The sequence below is a fragment of the Semicossyphus pulcher genome, unplaced genomic scaffold (genome assembly GCF_022749685.1).
Source record: "Semicossyphus pulcher isolate SPU_LCO1_2020_fin unplaced genomic scaffold, fSemPul1.0.p SCAF_20, whole genome shotgun sequence".
In the NCBI taxonomy this organism is placed as follows: Eukaryota; Metazoa; Chordata; class Actinopteri; order Labriformes; family Labridae; genus Semicossyphus; species Semicossyphus pulcher.
Window position 1 is genome coordinate 2,381,372 of NW_027211694.1, and position 22,529 is coordinate 2,403,900.

Consider the following 22,529-nt stretch of genomic DNA (forward strand, 5'->3'; position numbering starts at 1 on the left):
CCCGTCCTACATGATTTATAGTCTCTGCATAAAGTGAAGTACAGACTTTTGTACTTCTTTAAAAGGTGGTTTGAATGGAAAGCAAATATGTTTTTCCCCTTTTGAAAGCTTTGAGTGCCAACTTTGAACACTTCGTACCGCAGAGTCAAGGAATATAATGTCGCTTGTGTTTGTGTAATAAAGCTTAGGTTCTCTGACAGCTGCCTCGGCGACATCGGGGAGAAAGCAACAAGAGAGAGCGAGGTGTGTGGAGCGTCAGTAATTGGCTGATATGTGAGAAGAGTGTTTGTATGAGGGGAGCAGCAGAGCCTCAGTAAGAGTTCATTCCTTTAAAACGGCCCGAAGCCGCCAATTAACCCCTGAACCCACCCCGAGCCCTGCCACACACATGCACGAGCACCAGGCCGCCAAAATAAACAGCCGATGGCGTTCGTGGGAGCCTCTGACGCCGTCTCAAACAGCAGGAGGGAAAGGGTGAAAGTAGTTTGACCAGGAAGGAGATTTCAAAATAAAAGTCTGTCTTTACCTTTTCAGTGTTCGCTGTTGATCTGTGATGACATGAACCTCCTCGCTCTCCTGAAAGAAAACAAGCGCTCAGTTAATGAAGAGAACTAAATGTTGGTCATTTGATATTTCAAAACAAAACTTCCTGAGACTCGATGACCGACCCCGAGGGTCCGGACTCGAGTTACAGGTCAGAACCAGGTGACATATTTGTCACTGATCAGGACAGACAGGGTCTGCATCAGGTTACGGTGGAGACTTTCCCTCATGTGAAACAGCACCACGGCTCGCTGACTATTTTAATATTTAAATAGTTTTAACTTCATCTGCTCTTTTAATTTTCTCCCATTCATTCACTGAAGCTGTGTTGCTACTATAAGAGAAGTTATGGTGCTTTTATTGTCTTAACAAAGTAATAAAGTTAAACTTCTCAGCTTGTTATGAGTCTGTGCGATTACGACAAAGTGCTGTCGGTGGTCACAAGGTGCGGCTCAGACCTGTAAAACAGACCTGTAAAACATGATGAGTGTTTATAAAGATACTTTTACTGCTTTGGATTTCATTTCAAACTGTAGTAAAACGTTTTTAAACTATTTAAATGTCGTTTCTGCCACAAGGGACGTCAAGCTCGAGAAGCAGTGTGGGATCATGGGCGTGTTCGTCTGCTGATTTATGATCAAGTGTTCATTTTTCTGACACTTTTAATTAGTTATTTGATGCTGTAAAAAGAGGGTGTGACCTCATGATTGACAGCTCTGTGGACAAATGGGGCTCCTGCAGCGTTCTGTTCTCGAGCAGCAGAGTAGAGGAGGAACAGCGAGAGGAGACGTCACTAACACTAACACTACAGTCATTGATCTTTCCATAAGTGTGAATATTTACTTCAGACCGACACGAGAAGCTGTTCTGCTGCAGACTGAGCCCACCTGAGGGCTCCAACACGCCAAGGACACAAGGTGAAGGTGTGTGGCGGGTAGAGGAAGGGGCGGGACGTCGATACTGCGGCTCCATCAGCCAGATGAGAGGAGAGAGGAAACACGTCGTCCATCTTTTTACACAGTCTATGGTCTATGGTTAAGTCTCTATCTATCTCAGAAGGAGGTAACACAATGGTGACTGAGCCGATGGCCCACTGATGAAAGCCTTTGCATTTGCAGTATATAGTATTATTATGGGCTGGGTGTCCGTGGCAACTTTAGTGGATAAAATCACAAGCGGCGCCCAGTTAGTGACGTGTTTTCCATCAGCCAGCAGTGGTTGGTCTGCCAGAGAGGGTAGGCGGAGCTAAGCGGCTGCTTTTCCGCTCTCTGCCAGTGTTGCGAGTAAACAGTAATCTACTATGGCTGAACAAACAAAGAAAAGATGGATGACTACAGATACAACTTCAACAAGAAGTGAAAATCCAAAGAAGAAGAAACAAACTCGACGCTCAGATGAAGCAAACAGTCTGAAAAGGAAAGCGACCGTCAGCCAGGAGCACAAAGATTGTATCTTTGATTTATTAGCTGTAAAGAAACACAAGGGAGAAATCATTACACTTTCATATTCATTTGGAAGGCCGACTTTTAAACAACCTGAACCCACAAAATGAGCTGAAGGTGACAAACTGTGGCCCAACCACTCGCTGCAGAGCCGCCTGTGAATCCCAGTGATGACGCCGTTAATTAAACATGATTAACTCCGAGGAACCACGAGTCTTGTTTTATCCAGCAGAGAGTAAAGTCACATTACTGCCTGGGATAATGACGAGAAGCCGGGCGTGAATTAAACTAAAGACATTTTAATTTCTGATAAAACGAGCCGAGAGCTTCGGCTTCTTTCATAACGATAACTTTAATGCTCACAGGCGAAAAAATAACGGGACGTTTCCAGCGAGGAGATAAAGGAGGAATCAATTTGGGGAGTAATCTTCATAATGAGACGAGCAGACAAAGAGCAGCGAGTGTGTAATGAACACAGAGCGGCGGAGGTGTAAGTGTTCACAGGTAACTTCTTTCTCATGTCACGCTGATGCTCGCCGCGCCTGCAGGACACGAACCGGCGCCTGCTTTCACTTCGCATTGAAACAAGTAGCAAAGCAGCTAGTGAGGCGAGACTGTGTGTGTGTGTGTGTGTGTGTGTGTGTGTGTGTGTGGTGTGTGTGTGGTGTGAAGTTTGTTTGGCAGCACTTCTAACAATGTTGAGGCCCTCGGTGCTCTCCAACAGAATGGCCCAGTCTGTCTCCACTCTATCTCAAAGAACCATATGCTTGTGGATAGCAGAGCCGACTACTGTGTGTGTGCGCGTGAGGTTGTGTGTGTGTGTGTGTGTCCATATGTCCCAGCATCCAACATCCAGCATCTAAAACATCCAGATGGCGGAGCATCAGTCGACACACAATGCTTCCTTCCATCATCAGGAAGTAGTTTGAAAACCGTAAAGACAATAAATATTCATCATGTGGGCTTTAGGGAGCGACCACACCGCTCGCCTGACAATTACAGCAGTGCACTTATCTTATTATGGCGAGTATAACAGGAAATATGCGTATTTTTCTTTAAAAACAGGCTGAAGACGACTCGAGAATAAGAGAAAGTGCGTCTAAATTACCCAAAGGAACGGATTTAATTTGAGAGGAGGCTGAAAAACAGACACATCCAGCTCTCCTCGTTTGCATTTCAAGCTTTTATCAGAAGGCTTTAAGTCGTCAGAGTGTAAAAAGAAAGAATAAAATCTACATCAGACCAACACTAGTTCTTTAAACAGGATTCAGTCAAAGACATGCGGCCCACCTCCGACTAAAAGTACAAATGTCTCAGGTTAAAGCTGCGTCAGAGATGATTTATACTTCAATCAGTGTGACGTCGTGTTACTACGTTCTGTTTGTTCCTCGTCTTTCTTGTAATTTGACACTGGTATAAATATATATAGAAATATAGGTATAGATCGGCCCATGAGCTGTGAAGTAATTCAGAAGCACTGTCTCTGTTACATAACTCCCCAAACATCCAGAGAGAAGACAACCTTCTTTTTTTTTGGCCTTTCATGGCTTTTATTGAGAGGACAGTGGATAGTGTCGGAAACGGGGGAAGAGAGTGGGGCAATCGCATCTAGGACCGTAGCCTCTGTATGTGGGCGCTGATCTAACTGCTGAGCTAAACCGGCGCCCGAACGCAACCTTCTTATTTAGCTCGGTTTTTTAAAGTCCTGCTCGGTTTGTATCTCGGCCACTAAAGGTGCTGTTCGACCAAAAGTTCCAGGAACTTCTCTTCAAGGAACTACATGGTTCCTGTGGCTCATTGTTGTCAACGTTTCCACAGCGGCCTAAAGTCCCGGGAAGATGATGGCCAATGACATCTGAAGAAACTGTAAAAGTAACTGCACAACACAGCCAGTCCAGTAGGTGGCGGTAATGCTTACCAACTCAAAGAAGAAGAAGGTATCAGCATTTGTGTGACACTAGCCTTAGCCTGTTAGCATGGAGGAGATTCAACTTGTGCCTTGTTTGATCGTGCTTCATTGCATTGCAAACGGATTCACTGAGCACGAAAGCTTGCAAGGTTGTGTGCCGACAGGAAGTAGGAGACGTGAGTTTTCTTTTCGTGAAGTTACTGTCGCGGTGCAGATCACGCTGATTAAACTCCGACGTGCAGCATGATGAGTGTATGAAGGCCGAGAGGAAGAAGGAGCTACTCCCCGTCCTCCAGCGTCAAGCCAGACATCCATGATGACATCCCATCCACCCAACTCCCAAGGACACATTGAAATTACCCATGATGCACCACATTCAGGTAAAGAACCTGATTTTAAGTCTTACGTTTGAAACAATCCTCTGACAGACGTCCGTCCTCTGACGCCGAGTTCGGGGTAGTTTCGCCACATCAGGATAGGAAGGGAGAGAAACCTTTTAAAGGACCTCAAAATACCTGAAACATTCTGTGTGTTTGATTAAATTTTCAGGAGGTTGTTGTGTATTCTCCTCCGAGCTCACCCTCCGCTGACCTCTTTCATTTTCACTCTCTCTTCAACATGATTCAAAAACTGGCCGTGAATCAGCAAATGGAAGGAGAAGGCAGAAGGCCGGGCTCGAAGCGTTTCAGAGGATAAACTTTTACTTCTATGAATCCTTCAAAAGATGACGGCTCTGTAACTTTAAAGGAACGATCGCTCTGATTTATAGAATCAGAGGCCTGATTTTGTGACTTTGATTATTTGGCAGGACTTGTTTCTAAAGGAGGCAGACGGAGGACAGACACACACAGCAGGTCCAGATTGAAGGCCAGGACGCCCTCTGCTCGCTGTCTGACCTCCACACCAGGAAACACACACACTGTCTCTTTCTGCCCATCACTCACACACACACACACACACACACACCACGAGTAATGAGTAATGTGTCATGTGCCAAGAGAGGTCAAACAATAGCAGCCATGTCCAGAGACAAATACCACAAACACACATAAACACACAGCTCATGTTAACGCTTCATTTGAATTTCACACATCAACGATGACGTTCCAGAAATGAGAGCAGATCCATCTTGGATCGATTAAAGTTGTGGATCTAACCGGGGTGTTGTTCTGTATTGTTTTAAAGAAATAATTTGTTTCAGGGATTCTTCGCTCGGCTGCCTCCAGAGACACTTCTGAAGAGAAACCAGACGACTGCAGTGGAAAGAAGGGATGGGCATTTCAATTTCAGTTAGACTATTATTTGAAGCTGGGCTCCCACCCTTTCCCCGCGCGCACAAACACACGCTGTCATTTATCCTTTGTCTTACAGCGAGAACCAGCCTGCATACTTGTTGATGTGCTAGTTTGACCTCAGAGTTTGCACTTGTTTCACACAGAAATCTTCGATGGCTGCAGAGTTCTCAGTTTTACCCGCACCTTGCTCTAATGCGCTCTTCTTCTCTTGTTATTTAATGGCGGTTAGCAAACAGCTTTCAGACGCTCCACATCCACCGTCTGACAGTAGCACCGCATCACAACCAGGCGCCGGTAAAAACAATGGAACAATATGTTTTTAAGATGCGATCAACAACGGCCCTAGAAACACAACACACAAAATAAAAGTATTGTAATTCCAGATCAGGCTTTTACTTTGAAAAAGCATACCGGACTTTTAGTGCAGGAGGAGATGTTAATACTGCTGTCAGAGATCAATAGGACTCATCACAATTCATTTTCACCGTGTATTTTGGCATAGAACGGCGTGAGCCTCGCGGTAAAGTAGGTGAGCCTCCTGTTCTCTACATTTTCAGCACGTGAGTCGTACAACACTGCAAAGTGTAAAGTGGATAAAACAGAAAAACTGAAAAAAAAATTGATTTATGTATAAAATGTATATAAAACAGAGAAAAGTAGAAGATTCTCACACTAGAAAAGCTATAACTGACTTATTTTGTCATTTCTTTCTTAAAAATGACTTAAAATCATGATTTTAATTTACTTTATGGATCAATCCGTGGGTTGTTTCAGCACGAGGACGCCGACTGACACCAAAACATTAACATTTTCTTGGAGATAAATGTCTAAAGTGCAGGATGGATGGATGCATAACTTAAGAATTTGACTGTTAGTTTGGTGGACGCTAAGAAATATAGCTAATGCTAAGGCCAGTTCTAACAGAGATACTAATACAGACATTTGTGGAATTCAGCCGTGGTTGAACTTTTAACTTTTTAATTGAGGTTTTTCTGTCAAAATTATTCTACCGATCATAAACCAAATCTTTTGTCTCCTTTTATCTGATTAATTAAAAAGAACAGGAAACGTAAGTGCAGCTGAGGCCTGCAGGTCGTCCTGCTCTGTAAAGATGAAGGTGACACTCTATGCAGATGATGTCACTCTCTATGCTCTGATATGTTGGGAGCACTCAGAGTCGTTTTCAGGTGATTTTATGTCACAAGTTTCTTGAAGGATAAAATTATAGATTCAAATCAATTTTTGAAACTCTGATTGTTGATTTCACACACACACGCTTGCGTTCACACACTTAACCACAACCGTTAGCAGTGAACACATCAGGGAGTCCAAACACTTTGACTGCACAGGTGCTAAAAGCATGACGGCTTTACGTTCAGGTCAGCGCACAAACACAGCAGACATTCGACATGTCCCTGCAGGAAAAGCACAGGTGTAAATAATGACATTAATGATGGTCGAACTCTGTTTCAATGCCTCCTCTTTAGACCTCCTGGTATTCTGCATGTGTTCTTTTTCCTTTTAAAACATCTCTGCTGTTTAGATCGCTGTAGGTTTTTTTTTGGATGTTTATAAAAGTCATCAATGTCGCTGTTTAGTTTTCATTCATGGCTGAGAAGTGCAGCTTTTATTTATTATGCTTCATCTATTCATCTGTCTAGTTCTACTTTCTTCACCAGGTCTTTAATAAAGAATCCAGTGGCACTGAAATTCTGTTTATTGGACTTTTATGGGAGTCTTGCATCACACCAGCATTTTAAAGAGTTTTACGCTTCAACACTGGGACTCTGGGACCAGGGGCGGATCCACACTTTTGTAACTGGGGTGGCCCGACTGGGGCCACTGAAGTAAGTGTCGACACACACACACACACACACACACACACAAAACAGAGTGGCAACATATAAATCTTCTAAACCTCATTCTTTAAGGACTCAAAAACAAGATGTATGTCCAGAGTAGGTAGGGGGGTAGGGGGGTAGGTGGGTGGGTAGGTAGGTAGGTAGGTGTACTTTATTGATCCCAAACTGGGAAACTGTAGCGTTACAGCAGCAGGTTATCAACGCGACTACGGCACAGGAGAAAATAAATACACAGTAAAAAATAACCTTAACACTAGAAGAAGGATTTTAACAGCAATATTAAATAATAACCTCATATATTTATATATTATATACACTATATTCATCTTAAATTTTACATATCTAAAAAGTAAACCCACTCAAGTAAATCTAAATATAAAACTTAAATGTAAACAAACGTTACAGGGAGGTAGAGGTGTTAATGCACCAGAGTAACAATTTAAAGAACCAACAAAAGAAATGTTCCACATTGAAATACAAATAAAGCTACGAGCGGCACCAATAGTTGATTTTAACATAAACCCCGCCTCCAATAAGGCAATAGCCAATCATATTTCAGGATATTAGGGTGGCACCTGGGGCTAGGGGTAAGGGGCGAGGCTACCCCTCTGGATCCGCCCCTGCTGGGGACACAGACATATCAATAGAGAGCTTGTGGCGAGGCAATACACCACATGAATGAGATTCATTTGACCTTTTGTTCTCGTGCAATGTTTTTATGTATCTTTATTTAAACATGCGTAAGATTATATTTTCAGTTACTAATGATTAGAAATGATTCTGTGTCTAATGGGTGCATTTATGTTCCAGCTCAGTCCTGCAGACCTGCTGTGTCAGAGGCTGTTGGATTTATGTATTCATCGTTAATGACTCACATTTCATCACGATCCTGTGTGAAGATTGTTTCTATCGTCCAGCCTTGTTGAGGGAAAGGAAGTAAGAAGTGTGAAGACGAGAGGACGAAGGAAAACACGATGAAGAGAGTTTTGGAGGAAAGAAGGAAAAACGTGCTGTAAAAAAGATAAATGAGACATTCTGTCCAAAACACATAATGAATGTAAAAACTATGCAAATGCTCAAACTATCTGCATAAGTCCTTTTTAAACATCGCGTTTGTTCAAAGTGTAAATGACTGCGTGCATGTGTGGGTTTGTGGAGGCTTATTTGTGTAGGATTTTAAGCAATTAGGACAGGAAACACAGGCGGTGTTGCTTCGGCTTCCCTGTGGAATTAAGTTATGCACCGTCAACACACACACACACACACACACACACACACACACGGAGCAAATTCCCACACTGACCGACAACACGGTCTCAGCTGTGAAACATCACGTACACACCCTCACACACAGATACACAATTAAAACACACACCCTCAACTTCCTCTTGACCCATTTCCCAAACACAGCACACCACCTCTCTGTTTTTTTCATCCCTCCATCTCCTCTCTTCATCATCGGCTGGAAGCTGAGCTCACCAAACCTCTTCTGCTTAGTGTCACCAGATCAGACGACACACACACACACACACACACACACACACACACAAACACACACAGTTAATCAGTTTGTTTATGAGGCTGAAAGCATGCAGGGTAAAATCCTCTAAACTGTACTTTGTTTTTTATGTAACTGCTTCTGTTTCAGGGTTCAGAGGGGAACGACTGGAAACTGGAGCACATATCGTGGCATTAATTTAAATCTACTTCAATTAATTGTGTTTATAAGTGATGCAGTTTAATAGATGCTAATCATACATGTTTGTTTGCACGAGCTTCTGGTGTAATTTGGACTGGGCTTCACATGCAAACACTTTCAGGTTGGTTTTATTTTGAAAGTCGCTCTGAACTGCATCCTCTGTCCGGCCACCATATCCAGTTAAGAAAAAGGAGTTGGTTAAAATGATGATAGGCTCATATTGCCGGAGATATACTTGCTTTAAAATACATGTTTGCATGCGCATGACTGCTGCCGCGCTTGCTCTGCGTCTGTTTGGAGCCTCGGCTGTGCACGTCCTCAAGATGCAGAATGCACATGACCAGTAGGGGCAGTGTAGAGGCAGAAGGGACGTGACAGGGTCGACACAGCAGCAGGGACAACAATGGCAGAAATCTGTACGATGTGTAGTTGCCGCTGCACAGAGACAAACATGCCTGTCAAACAGCTGCAGACAGATTTTAGAAGTCGACGTGGAAACCTGCGAAACGAAACGGAAACAAGTCTGGGGCCGTAACGTCCGTGCACGGAGGAACATGTTGGAGAGACAGAGCGGGGACGGTGCCAACAGTGTGTTCTGTCCACCGCTCATCATTCGCCTGAGCACAATGACACAGTAACCTCCTCGAGTGTCGCCATGTCTGTAGTTTACATCCTGCACAAACGGTAGTTGCACACAGCCTGAGCTCTCTGGTGTGCCCTCTAGAGGTGTCCTCCAGTAACACGTGTAGAGCACAGTATGTTAACAATTACGTTCATGATGCAGCCAGTTGTACGCGTGAGCACAAGGTTTAAAAGCATGTATAACCCCGGCTCATGAGTCACCTTCAGTAAGTGGTCTTAAAAAGATGCTAAGAGGATAAGATGAGAGATGAGACGGAAATAAAAGAAAACATTTAAATAAAGTTTTAGTAAAAAGTCCCAAAAATCCAGCTTTAAAGCTGGTCTGTGCGAGCAGCTGATCACAACCCAGATTTACATTTTTATGCAGCGAGGATGGAGGTAAAAGGAAAGTGGGGAATGAGTGAGAGGAGAGATAAGAGGTGGGGAGTCGAGCTGCAGCCGTTTGTTTAACTGTCTGACAGGAAATGTTGAATCTGGCTCCATCGGTATGCTTAGATCAAGGCCACCGAGTCTGCCCAACTCCAGAATGAAGTGGAAACTAAATGGATCCATGTTGGCGGAAGAACTTCTTTGTTTACAGAGATTTGTTTGGAGAGAGGTAAAGAGAAGGAAATGAGAAAAAGAAAGAGGGCAGACAAATCTGACGTACTCCAACAAAAAACCAATATGTGAGGGCATTAGAGAAAACCCTCCTCGAACCGTGTCTGAGGATCTAATGTTCCTCTTCTTTACCTTCCTCACTATCACACTAACTTCTCCCTCCGTTTCTCTCCCAATGAAAACTCCTCTCTAAGGATTGATACAGTAACATTATCTTGTACCAAGTGTGGTGGAGGTATTACTTTATTTCCCCGGAGAAGGTTGACTGAACACCTACCTGCTTTGAATTCACTTAATTCCACACATTCATAACTGGGAGATGCCAAACACGACCACACTGCGCCCTCCTGTTATCCACCGAGACTTTAACAACTCAGTGGAAGTCTTAAAGAAAAAAGGCATTCTTTCAATTTCCTGGCTGCTTTTCCAAGTTTAGAGAGACCATACTTGGTGATCAGATTGCTACTCCTCTTTCCTGAGTGACAGATCGCTGTGGTCCAAGTATGCTAACTGAGAATGAACACTAGTTCCTGACAGCTAGCAAGCTAGCTAACCCGGAGAGGTTTTCACTTCGTCATTAAGTATTAATTTAAGTCACAGAGTAGTTCACCACTGTGACTGGCTATTCCTCCATGTTCCCACATAGCTACATGTTAGCCACTAGATTAACTACTCAGTTGGCTAGTGGTTTTTCAAAACTACAGTTAGCAAGCTAGCTAACACAGAGAGTTGTTTTTCCACATGATTAAGTATTAATTTAAGTCACAGAGTATTACTTCACTAGCTACTGTGACTGACTATTCCTATCATGTTTCCAGCTTACTACATATTAGCCACTAGATCAACTATTCAGTTAGCTAGTGGTTTGTTAGCAACCTAGCTTACACAGCAAGTTGTTTCCCCATGTCATTAAGTATTTAAGTCACAGAGTTGTACACCACGAGCTATTCCTAGCATGTTCCCAGCTTGCTACATGTTAGCCGTTAGATCCGCTGCAACTAGTCAGCTGGCTTGTAGTTGGTCAACACTACAATTAGCAAGCTAGCTAAGACAGAGAGTTGTTTCCCCACGTCACTAACCCTTATGCCTCCCACTAACAGTCTCAGAGGAACCTTTTGTAACTGAAGCATAAGTACTTATTTAAGTCACAGAGTAGTACACCACTAGCTGTGACTGACTATTCCTAGCATAGTCCCAGCTTGCTACATATTAGCCGCTAAATCTAGTCCGTTGCTAGTAGTTTGACAACACTACAGTTAGCAAGCTACCAAACATAAAGAAGTTTTTGCCCACTTCAATAACTTGCTATTGTGACTGGGCACTGCTAGCATCTTCCCTGCTTGCTAGCATGTTAGCCATCTGCTTTATTTACTAAAGCTACAAAGAATCTCTACATAACCAAACCTTTAGCACTACCTATGTCCTTAAAGATGCATAAAGGTTTAGGATGTGCCAATTTTTGTCTTGACCAGGCCTTTAAAATATTGATTAATTGATTGATTAGTTTAATCACTTGTTTAACAAAACAAGGAAGCAAACAGAAATATAAAACAATATTGCCCCTGTATGGTCGACACAGTAATGGGCTGCTGTATTCGAACGTTATCTACAGTTTTGGCAGCTTCCAACTAACCAAACAATAATATTGTTGGAAAAAAATACCTATCTCTAAACATTCCCAAAATATCTCCATCAGTCAAAGAGCTGTTGCAGACTAGGGATGGAAGTCTGGGTAGGTGGGGGCAGACGCATCTGGTTCTGCTCAACGTGACTGACATTCCTCAGGGAAGAGGGCTTGAGGGAAATCTGCTGGATGGTAATGAACTCTTTCACACAGACGTCTAATCAAACCCTTCTCCCAACGGGCATCTCTGCAGATCAGAAGGACTGAGTGTTTACAATGTCAACAAAATTCCTCAACTTCCAATCTGATGCAACTGAAGGGTGTGGGAACTGGGCAGACACTGTGGCCTTCATGGTGAGTTACGACGCGGCTGTCCATTTACTTACTCTGACGGGCTTCGATGACTTCAGTGAATAAAAATGTTCTTTTTAGATTTACTGCAGCAGTTTTTCATTGTGTCAGACAAGTTGGAAAGTATCTCCCGGTATGACTTCAGAGGATTTTCCAAGGTATCTTTGGTCCAACCATTTCCAGCCAAACATACCAGAAGTTTATGAGATTCCAAGAATACCTTCCAAAAGCATGTGAGCGAGGGGCTTGAAATAAAGCTTTCTGAAAATGGACAAACAGTATTTCTTCTTGGAGATGAACTACTTGGCATCCGATCCTCCCCTCAGCTGACCCATGATGTAAGTGGATTTTTCCATGCCGGTCCGAGGCTGGATCGCAGATCAAAGCACACGCTGCCTCTTGATTTATTTCAGGGAGGTGCAGATGCCAAAATAGAAGATCCAGCAAACAATATAAGGGATCGTCTAGCAAAAATGTTGGCCAACTTTTGCCCCAATGCAACAGCACTATGTTGGCCAATGTATTAATCAAACCTAAGGTCACAATTCGGTCAGAAAACCATGAATGTCATTGTCTTACTCTTTTCCTCATTGAGGCGGAGGAGATACGTTCCCAGAATTCTCAAACAACCATTCGCACGGATAGAGGCACCATTCAAACTGGAATTACTCAACCATATTCAATTTAACTTGGCCCATTTGATCCATGCAACAGTTTGTATGACCCATATAAACAGAGGCGGGGGTCTCCAGCAGCCATATTAATAGAGATTGGAGAAAAGGCGTTATCAAGATGACGAAGTATGAAGAGCAACGAAGTCAGTTTGGGGTGTGGAGGGAGATGAATTGGTCAAACAAACACACAGCTTGCACCCATGATGTCGGAGTTTGCACTATGTCTTTTAAAAAAAACAACTAACATAACTAGTGATTAAATTTGTCTTTTTTTCTGAGCTTAAGCCAGTATTTTTGGTGCCAAACGATCACCAAATTGTGACATGTTTATGACGTTTACCAATGTTTGTATGGTACTAGCGTGTAGGTGTGATGACATGTGGGAAACGCTCCTGTAAATGGTGGGAACTAAGCAGCTAAGACTTCTGGAGTTTAACAGCGTCTCATCACTCGTCCATTTAAAATCTCCATTAGAGAATTCCTCCGTCATGGATCTGCCCACTTCCTTTCTAAAAAGCACCATTTTGCTGAACTGTATGTGTGAAATTAAGACTTATTACTGAAGTATTAATTAAATCTACAAAGCCATATGGCTTACAGTGTCAACTTTAATCTCAAGCAGCTGCTTCAGTCAGATTCTTCTTAATCCCAGACGTCTATTTTTGGGGGTAAACAGAATCCCTCACACCCCACACCCCACACCCCCCCGAAGTCTCTCCACAGAGCTTAATCGAGCAAAAATGCAATATAAGAAATAATATTCCAAACACACAATCGAACTCCAGTGAAAAGACGAGGCAGCCACCGCCGCCACCCAGCGCAGCGGCAGTGGAAATCTGAACTTCTCTCTCTGCGATAGAAAATGAAATGCCAAGCCTGGCTAAGGACATAATGAAAAAGCTATTATCAGCATGAGCTTTCATCAGCACTGCATTCAACCGTGTTCAATACAAACTGATTCTCTCATCTCACGCTGTACCCATCTGAATGCTGGGATATAATAAAGGAGGTGAGATAAGAGAGAAAGATCATCCGTTTTTTTTCTCCCCGGCTAACGGAAGAAGTGCATCAGCACATTTACAGACGAGGCAAAGTTTCCATGAGCGACTCGCAAAGGCCGACATAATCATCCTCTCATTGTGGGAATCTGATTTAATTCATTAGCAGAGTCCGTGTATATATACTTTCTTACCGCCTACATCTGCGTCCATTCATCCGCCGGCCCTTTGTGTCTAATTCTTGATGTATTTATTCTCTGCATAGGTTTGTACCCGTCTGTCACCTCCAGCAGGACTGCCTCTGAATTCAGATGCAGTCATACAATATTCAATGACATACTGAATTATAGATAAAATATACTAATATTCAAGATATGTCCGGCATACATTAAGGTCTAATGAGAAGAGACAGGAGTCAGATCTGTGGAGTACGATCTCTGCATTGCAGATTTTAAGATGTGCTCCTCTGCTAATGTATTCAATTAGAGGTGGATATTAATGTGAAGGTTATTCTACTTGTTTAAACATCACTTGATATAAAACATTTTTCAAACCGCATAATAATCTGTCTTAAGAGTCGAAGTAAAGAGCTGCACGGTGTTTTAAATGATGCGAGCGTGTAATTGTTTGAAATGCGCTCACAGGGACAATAATCTTCATCGATTCATAACTCAACTTGGAAACTACTTTAAAGTCTCGACTTTTTAGAGAAGGTTTAAAAGTTTCTGCTGTGATAAAGTTTACAGTTAGGTCTGGCTCAGCTCATTATGCAGCTATAAGCTTAACCTGACACCGAGCTCCTGCCTCCCCTACTCTCTATCTGTATGCATGTATGTGTCATTAATGCATGTTACTAACTTTAGATCTTCCCGTAAGTTTGAGACTGACAATAATGATTACTATACTTGTTATTGCTAATAATAGACAGATTTGTACCATTGCTATCGGCATTGTGCCCATAAATCTGTATTATATGTTGCTTTGCTGCTGTGTGAGCGTCCCCATCTCTACAGCCCCTTTCACACTGCCAGTTCGAGGCAGGATTATAACCCCTCTGTTGGTTTTGTCTTCCAGTGTTCTTACAATTTCATTTAGCTTTTGTCCAAAGTGATGTACATCTGAGAGTAAAGATCGAGAGCGGAGGGAGAGACGTCAGTAAGAGCCAACAAACAGCTTCAAGAGCGATTGGACACTGTTTTCAGCATCCTCAGTGTCATCATCATCATCAATAGCATCAATATCATTAAGGTCAGAGGTGTTCATAAAGAGCTGCCTCTTCTATGTAAAATGCACAACGACTACGCCCCACCGTTACGCCTCTGAGCCAGCATCAGAGGGCTAACGGTGTGTGCTAGGTAAACGCCGGAACGCTACGAAAAACACCCACTGGGGCGGCTTTACGCCGGCGTTGCTTTGTCCAATGAAAAATGGCAAAGGCGGCATGACGGCGGAGCGTCATTACGGCGCTGTAATGTCCGTCCCTACCCATCTCTCCCTCTCTCTCTTTATCTCGGCCCATCCAGGCGAGGCAGATGTCTGTCCACCAGTGAGTCTGGTTGTGCTCGACGTTTCTGCCTGTTAAAGGATGTTTCTCGTGCTCATGGTGGATCCATGTTGGGTGTCTGTGAATAATATAACAATCTGTAAAGTGTCCTGAGATAACGTTGGTTATTATTTGGCGCTTTATAAATACAAATTAATTTATTGGCTGATTGAAATATGTCAAACATTTGATTTCTGCTTTAAAATGATGCTACTGTAAAAGCTTTTCATATTTCACATGCATCAAAGAAAAGCTTCAAGGACAGGGAGATAACTTTGAAATAATGAGGTATTTTTTATGCACACAAGTCTTAAAAACAATATTTGGGTCGGTATGGTAAACGACTAAACGAGGGAATATCATCCTTTACTGTTGTAGTTCTGCTTCTTTCTTGCATCAGACTGCACACTTCTATTATTTATTATTTAGGTGAGAACATTTTAACCATTAATGACAGAAATAATGTCCAATATGACTTCATAAAAAGATCCAAGCGTACCAGGCGTAGCCTCTGCTAGCTTCCATTAACGTCACACGTCTTTATCTCTGTCCAGTGAACTTCAAAGTCCTTTTCTGTTGGCTTGGATGGATTTCAAACCACACCCCCCGTCTGTCCGACTAACCAGGAGCGGTCTCATCCGTCTCTGCCTCGTGGAACAATTTGCTCACATGTAGGCGTTCAGTCTCTTCTACACACAGTTTGACAGTCGCTCTCGCAGAATCACTCCTGCAGGGCGAATTTGGAGCGCACAGGAAATTGAGAAAGCGTTTTTGTTAATTGAGTCCTGTGCAAACATGAAAGCTCGGCGGTGGAATAAAAGGATATTGGAGGAGTTTCAATTTCAGGTGTGTCTGCGGATGCTCGTACGGTCTCTCTGTGAAATGTTTGGATCAAGTCTGGATCATTCTTTTGTTCTATTTTCCTTCCTAAACATGAACAACATCGTGCCTTCAGTTAGAAAAGAAACAATAATCACATTTATTCCTCTTCAAACAAATGTGAGGAAGGAGACAGTTGATGATTTGGAGAACTCTTGAATTGTGTGCCGTCTTCCTCTCTCTGCACGCTACACGCCACAATCCAGTTCGACTCCTCTGCCTGCCGGACCGAATAATCCATCACAGCAGCGCTCAGTGTTCACAGTGACAACTTAAAGCTGAGATGCTCAATCTGCATTTGAGCCTTTAAAAAAGAGAGACTTTTCTGGGGCAGGAGAGGAAGTCTTACATCTGTTGACAGTAATACTGACAGTCCCTGTCTTCCCCAGTGTGTGTGTGTGTGTGTGTGTGTGTTGTTTATAAGCGTGCGAGTGGAGTTCACATTTTTGCGCCGGCCGTCACAGCTGCAGCTCCCCTCAGAGACACACAAACACCCACACAGAAATAAAGATACAAACACCCTGAACTTCCTTCTGCAAAACAAACCAGAGTTCCTGTAAACCTCCCAGAGGAAGGTGGGAGCATGTGTGTGCTGTTGTGTGTGTAGTTCAGGCTTTGGAAATATTCTCCCTTTTCAAAACTTGCTCTCAGAAAAATAAATAAATTAGATATGAAGACAACAGAAATGGTTAGGAGGGAAATAACATGCAAACTTATGCTCCTGAAGCAAGAGCAAGAGCAATATCGCTGCAACGGCACAAACGGTTTCCATTAGAAGGAACGCGCTGCAAATTCAGAAGCGATGCAAAAGTCAAAACGCATCCAATGAAAAAAACATGCTGCAAAAGTCCGAAACAAATGCATTAACATCAAACACTCTGCAAATACAGAAACGATCAAAAGTCAAACACACAAACCCAGAGAACATGCAAAAGAAAAACGCTGCAAGTCCAGTCAACACACCGGAAGTGCTCCAGGCCTGTAGGGGGCGCTCAGAGCTAAGTGTTGCTTCCCTTAGCTACAGATCTAAGTTAGCCGTGCAGCTAGCGGTACTGTCCGCTGACCCTGCTCGATGTTGAGGTGTCGAGCTGCCGACCGCCGGGAGTTTGGCGTCGTCAGGCAGTGGGGGAATCAGTGGAGAAAGATGGTGGAGTTTGACGACAGGGACTAATGTTGCACTGAGAAACATGAACATGAAGTTTCAAACTTTAATTGTACAAAGGTATAACCAAAGTTAAACCAGAATCTGAGCGGAGAAGAGAGTGAAAAGATCCCGAGTATAAGCAGATATTTAGGACAAACTTCAGTTTGCTGCTGCAACAAGAGTCCAGTCTCAAACAGGTCCCACCTTCTGTCGGAGGCAGCACACACGACACCTTTGATAAAACAAACGGTCACATGGAAATATCCAGCCTGCCTTTGAACTTAAGAGTGTTTGTGATGAACGTCAGCACGCTGCTTTATTATTACAGCTGAACTACTTCCTGTATCAGAGGTGCTCTCAGACTCGCCTTCCTGTATGCTCCTATCAGCCTGACAGCCTCCCATGAGGTTACACACACACACACACACACACACACACACACACACACACACACACACACACACACACACACACACACACAGAGTATAAGGTTTCACACGAGACAATGTGTGTTTACGTTTGTTCTAAGGCCAAATAATTAGGCCGCAGCTCTGCACTGCTGTGTGTCGACGCAGCAACTCCACTTTAATGAACTGCTTTAAGAGGATTTTTTTATGACACAGTCCACAGACAGAAAACTCAGGTCTTTGTCTGAGTGAGGAATTTATCAATAAAACAGCAGGCTGCGTGCCCCCTGAGGATTTAATACTCATTACACAACAGAACAGTGACTGAAGGAGCCGTTTGATGCTTCAGAGTGAGACGTCTATTCTTAGACAGATCCCCGACACGCTGATACAACCACACTCTGGATATACAGTATGATAACAAGACACATGGCTACCTCACAAAAAGACGAAACAATACAAAAACAATAAAAGAAGTCAATCCTCAACGAAATTTGACGTAACTCGTCCCAATGAATGAGCAGCAACTAAAAAATGTTAGCGGTGCGGTAGCTAGCAGTAGCTGGAAGCCTACGGTTGTATGGGTGGCGGCTGCAATGGCGATCATGATGGTGCATGTCGGTGGAATGAAATTGAAAAACACCCCATAAAATTTTACATAAAAATATTAATATAAAATATTAGCAGCGATTAAGTCCAATGTAATGAGGTGTGTCTTATTCGTCAAAGTGAGTATTAAAGTTCGAAGATCTCAGTTTCGTTTTCTTTGGCGGCACCTGTGGCGATAAAGAGTAATTGCAGGAGCACACTTCCCAGATATCCAGACAGTGCTGCATGTGTGACGTCCACGGTCGGCTCCGGTTGTAACTCTTGATTTTCCTGGCTGACGGTCGCTTTCCTTTTCAGACTGTTTGCTTCATCTGAGCGTCGAGTTTGTTTCTTCTTCTTTGGATTTTCACTTCTTGTTGAAGTTGTATCTGTAGTCATCCATCTTTTCTTTGTTTGTTCAGCCATAGTAGATTACTGTTTACTCACAGCACTTGCAGAGAGCGGAAAAGCAGCCGCTTAGCTCCGCCTACCCTCTCTGGCAGACCAACCACTGCTGGCTGATGGAGAACGCGTCACTAACTGGGCGCCGCTTGAAGTCACACCAGACACTCAGTCTGTAATACTGCAAATGAAAGGCTTTCATCAGTGGGCCATAGGCTCAGTCACCGTTGTGTTACCTCATTTGGGGATAGATAGAGATTATTCCTCTAACATCTGACAGGTGAATGAATCTGTTAGTGTGTGGTGTTCTGTTTGGGTCATGTCACTGCTCAATCTGTTGATGTGAGTGTGTCGTTTTCTCACAAGCACGTGCTTTAAAGTCAATTTTGTCCCCTAGAGAGCTCTAAGAGGTTATAATTTCCATCTGTAAAACGTCTTCATCAACTAGAGCTCTGGGAAATTTAAATAGATCACTTAATAACTATACGTGCCCCAAAAATCCAGTATTTTGGAGGTAATTAAAAGACGGTTATCTCTTCAGGGACAAGATGGCATTATGTGAAGAACAAGCTTTGAGACCCAGCGAGCAGGGAACGTTCCCATAACATGGGCTGACATTACCTACAAGTTCTAATTACGTTTGAAAGAATCTAATGTTCAAAGTTTTAAGGATGTTTATCATTTCAAATAAAGTTCTTGTAACGTTAAAACTTAAACTGAAGCCCAGTTCAGATCAATGATTCGCAACGAGACAGGATGGAACAGCCAAAAGAATCATCTGATCGTAAACATTCTAAAACTGGGCCATTCACATCAAAGCCACGCAGCTGACCGTCTCCATAGAGACGCACTGACATACCCAACTACTTCTGCGTTAACACTATAACTGAGTATTAGGCCTAAGTTACATGAATTAACTAGCTGGATTTCTGTTATCGTTAGTGGATGACAGTGACAGTGACATGCTCACAATGTTAGCTGTAACACTGATTAATAAACGGCGAAGACAGAGAGTTTGGAAAGAGAGGATCTGAGCCGTCTTTGGCTACTGCAGCGCCAGAGACAGGGTGTCTACGCCTATTCATGCTGTTCCCTGATTGGCTGAAGTGAAACAGCGACATCACTCCGTTCTAAAACTGCATTTGGAGATTTGACAGGTCATCTGAACTGGGCAAAACGTTTTAATTGCAAAGTTCTGAGGATCTTTTCAGGATGTTAGTACGGCCTGAACTATCAGATTTATAAAACGCTCCCGAAATGTGATCTGAACATTCTCACTGCAACTTTCTGAAGATGTTTTCAGAGAACGCTCTCTTGCTATTAAAAGGAACAAACAAATAAAAACTTCCCGCTCAAAACATTACCAGAACATCGCACGGAACATTCTCAGAACATTCAGAAGATTCACTCTCTCTTACCTGTTCAGATTTCAGGCCGGTTGAACTCTGCTGACATGAACCACCTCTCTCTCCTCTCCTACAACAAAACAAAAGACACATCCATTATTCATTTCATTCGTCAGATTCAGATTTCAAGGTTATAAAGCAAAACAAAGAGAATTTAATTCAATAATTCTCTTAACAGGGCACCGACAGTGATTTACACAAGGTTAACATCTTCATTAACACTGATGCAGAACAGCTTCACGCGTTCGCTGCTGAGTACTTGAACTGCAGCAGGTTGAACATGAAAGCTGCACCGCTGTGTGAAACCCAAAGTTTAATATTTTCTGCTTCAATCTTTCAGAAGCGTCGTCCCGCCGGGCTTCTGTGAGTGTTTCATCAGCCTGAGCGCTCAATTACAGTTTAAACATGTAAATTAACTCAGCTGAAGCCATGAGGTACAAAACTGCCGTTTAAAGAAGGTTAATTATGCGGAGAGACGGCGTCGAACTGAGGAGGCTTCAGAGGAGACGCCTCCCACGCACCGGCTCGGGATCTGATAATTGCGCTTAATGGCGGCTCCGCTCGGCCCCCAACTTTTTCAGTGACTCAGCCTAATCAGACTTTAGTGGTCCGTGTAATCCGGACTCGACTAATCAACCACCTACACCGCCAATCATCCGTGAGTCAGATCGCTTTAACATCTGGCAGAGCGATCGACCGCAGATTCAACACTTCAAAGTTCCTGCTGGTTGAGCTGGTTTCATGGTGTTCAACGTTCTGAGTTCCCCCCATGCTGGACCGACTTCTTACTACCATTACACTCAAGAAAAAGAAGCACGATTTCAATTCATTTACTTTTTAATCTGCTCGTTCGTTCACCTCCCACCCATCCAGGAACATCTGCGTCCTTTCACAAAGGCTTAATAAAGAGGAAATAAAGGGGACAGTTGGACGGATCTCAACGTATTCAATCTTTAATTAGCTGGATATTATGCTTCCATCCGACCACCTGCCCATCGATCCTGCATCCTTCCAGCTGTAAACACAACCTCCTGCACGGCACCGCAGAACGTCCTTGGGCCATAATAAACTGGCAGCCTTCAGGAGCCGCGAGAGATCGTGTTTCTATATCTCATTAAACCGCAGATCACTCCAGCTTCGTTTGTGACGCTGTTGTTTTGAAAAGCGAGGCTGTTTATACATCTTCGTGTATTTCCCTAAAGACGCCAGGATGTTCATTTAGTGACGAACAACAAAAGCATTTCAGTGCCAAGGAGGAACAAACTGTTACAGCTATTTATTTCTTCTTCATGAGAGTATAGCATGTAAATGATTTCATGTAAAGCTCCTTGAACTGTCTCCTCCTACTGCTGCTGCTTTAGAAGTTCAACCAAAATAGTCGTAACCCCTGAGAAGAGCTCAGAGGGAGGGCACGCTTTCCTTTCAGTAAAGGTGTAATGATTAGCCTGGTGCAGATGTTGACAACAGACAGCAACAGGAAACACAACTTTTCTCTAGCTGCTGAGCTTGTTTTAAGCTTTGGATTCCTTCAGTTTAAGGTTTTAAACGGAGCCGAATTATCGCTCCCCTCCAAAATCAGTGGACCCAGTGATTTAAACCAGTGAAAACACGAATCAAAGTGTTTTCGTGCTAAAAATGAGTGTTTTTCCAATGCTCTTTGGCTGGGCTTTGACGGCTGCGAGCCGAGCTGCTGCTAACCGTAGCTCAGCTCGTTTCTCTGATAACTGAAGATCCAGATCGCGTCTGAAACATTCATAAAGGCTGATGAGTATGTGTTCTGTGTGGTTTTAAAAAAAAAAAGTATAGTTAAATCATCATATTGAACAGCTACAGCTAATAGCTGACAGAATACTGGGTCGATAAAGCACGTGTCGTTTCTGTGTTTGGCATATAAACAACATCACCAAGAAGAGCTGCTCCTAGAAATTACTACGACTGCTGCGTCAACAGAATCTGTTTGTCTGATTTCTAAGATATTTTCTGAATTAAAGAATCACAAACTCGTTCCTATGAAGGATAACTTAAAGGGCCAGTTCGCTGATTTTCAACCTCAGTCCTATCATGCTATTACGGGGAGCTAATGCGTCTATGGCTCTGTGCCTTTGGAGGACGCTATCCGCCGAAAACCTCCGCCAGACTACGTAAAATGCGTCAGGGAGCTCGCTCAACTACACTTCCTCAATCTAGGACGCCGCCTCCGATGTCATGTCTCGTTCAGAATCGTCAGGTTTGAAATGTCGACTGCAGACCTGAAGATTTTTTAGACAATCCACCGGTATATTCTCATCGTAGTCCCGCTCTGAGCCGTTGCCTGCAGCGAAACGGTAGTATTTCACTCCAGCGTCTCTCGCTGGGCCTCAATGCATGCTGGGTGTTGTAGGAATATAGAATGGGCGAAACCACAAGCTGTTTGTACAACTTTCTCCACAGCTGTGGCGCCAATTTCAAATATTACTCCTTCTGTCGATTACAGAGAACACCAGCTTTGACTGCTTTTGCTGCCCTCCTGCAGTGATGTAGA

The 22,529-nt window shown here is 43.3% G+C and overlaps 1 protein-coding gene across 1 annotated transcript in view; it reads right to left on the reverse strand.

Annotated features, from left to right (window-relative positions):
• LOC138599219 (plexin-B2-like) overlaps positions 1–22,529 on the reverse strand; it is a 180,961-nt gene that overhangs the window by 103,721 nt on the left and 54,711 nt on the right. Inside the window, exons 2-3 of the mRNA XM_069670723.1 lie at positions 20,021–20,078; positions 527–576 (exon numbers count right to left, since the gene is read on the reverse strand). The gene's annotated coding sequence lies outside the window, so the exon portion shown is untranslated. The remainder of the gene's footprint in view (positions 1–526; positions 577–20,020; positions 20,079–22,529) is intronic.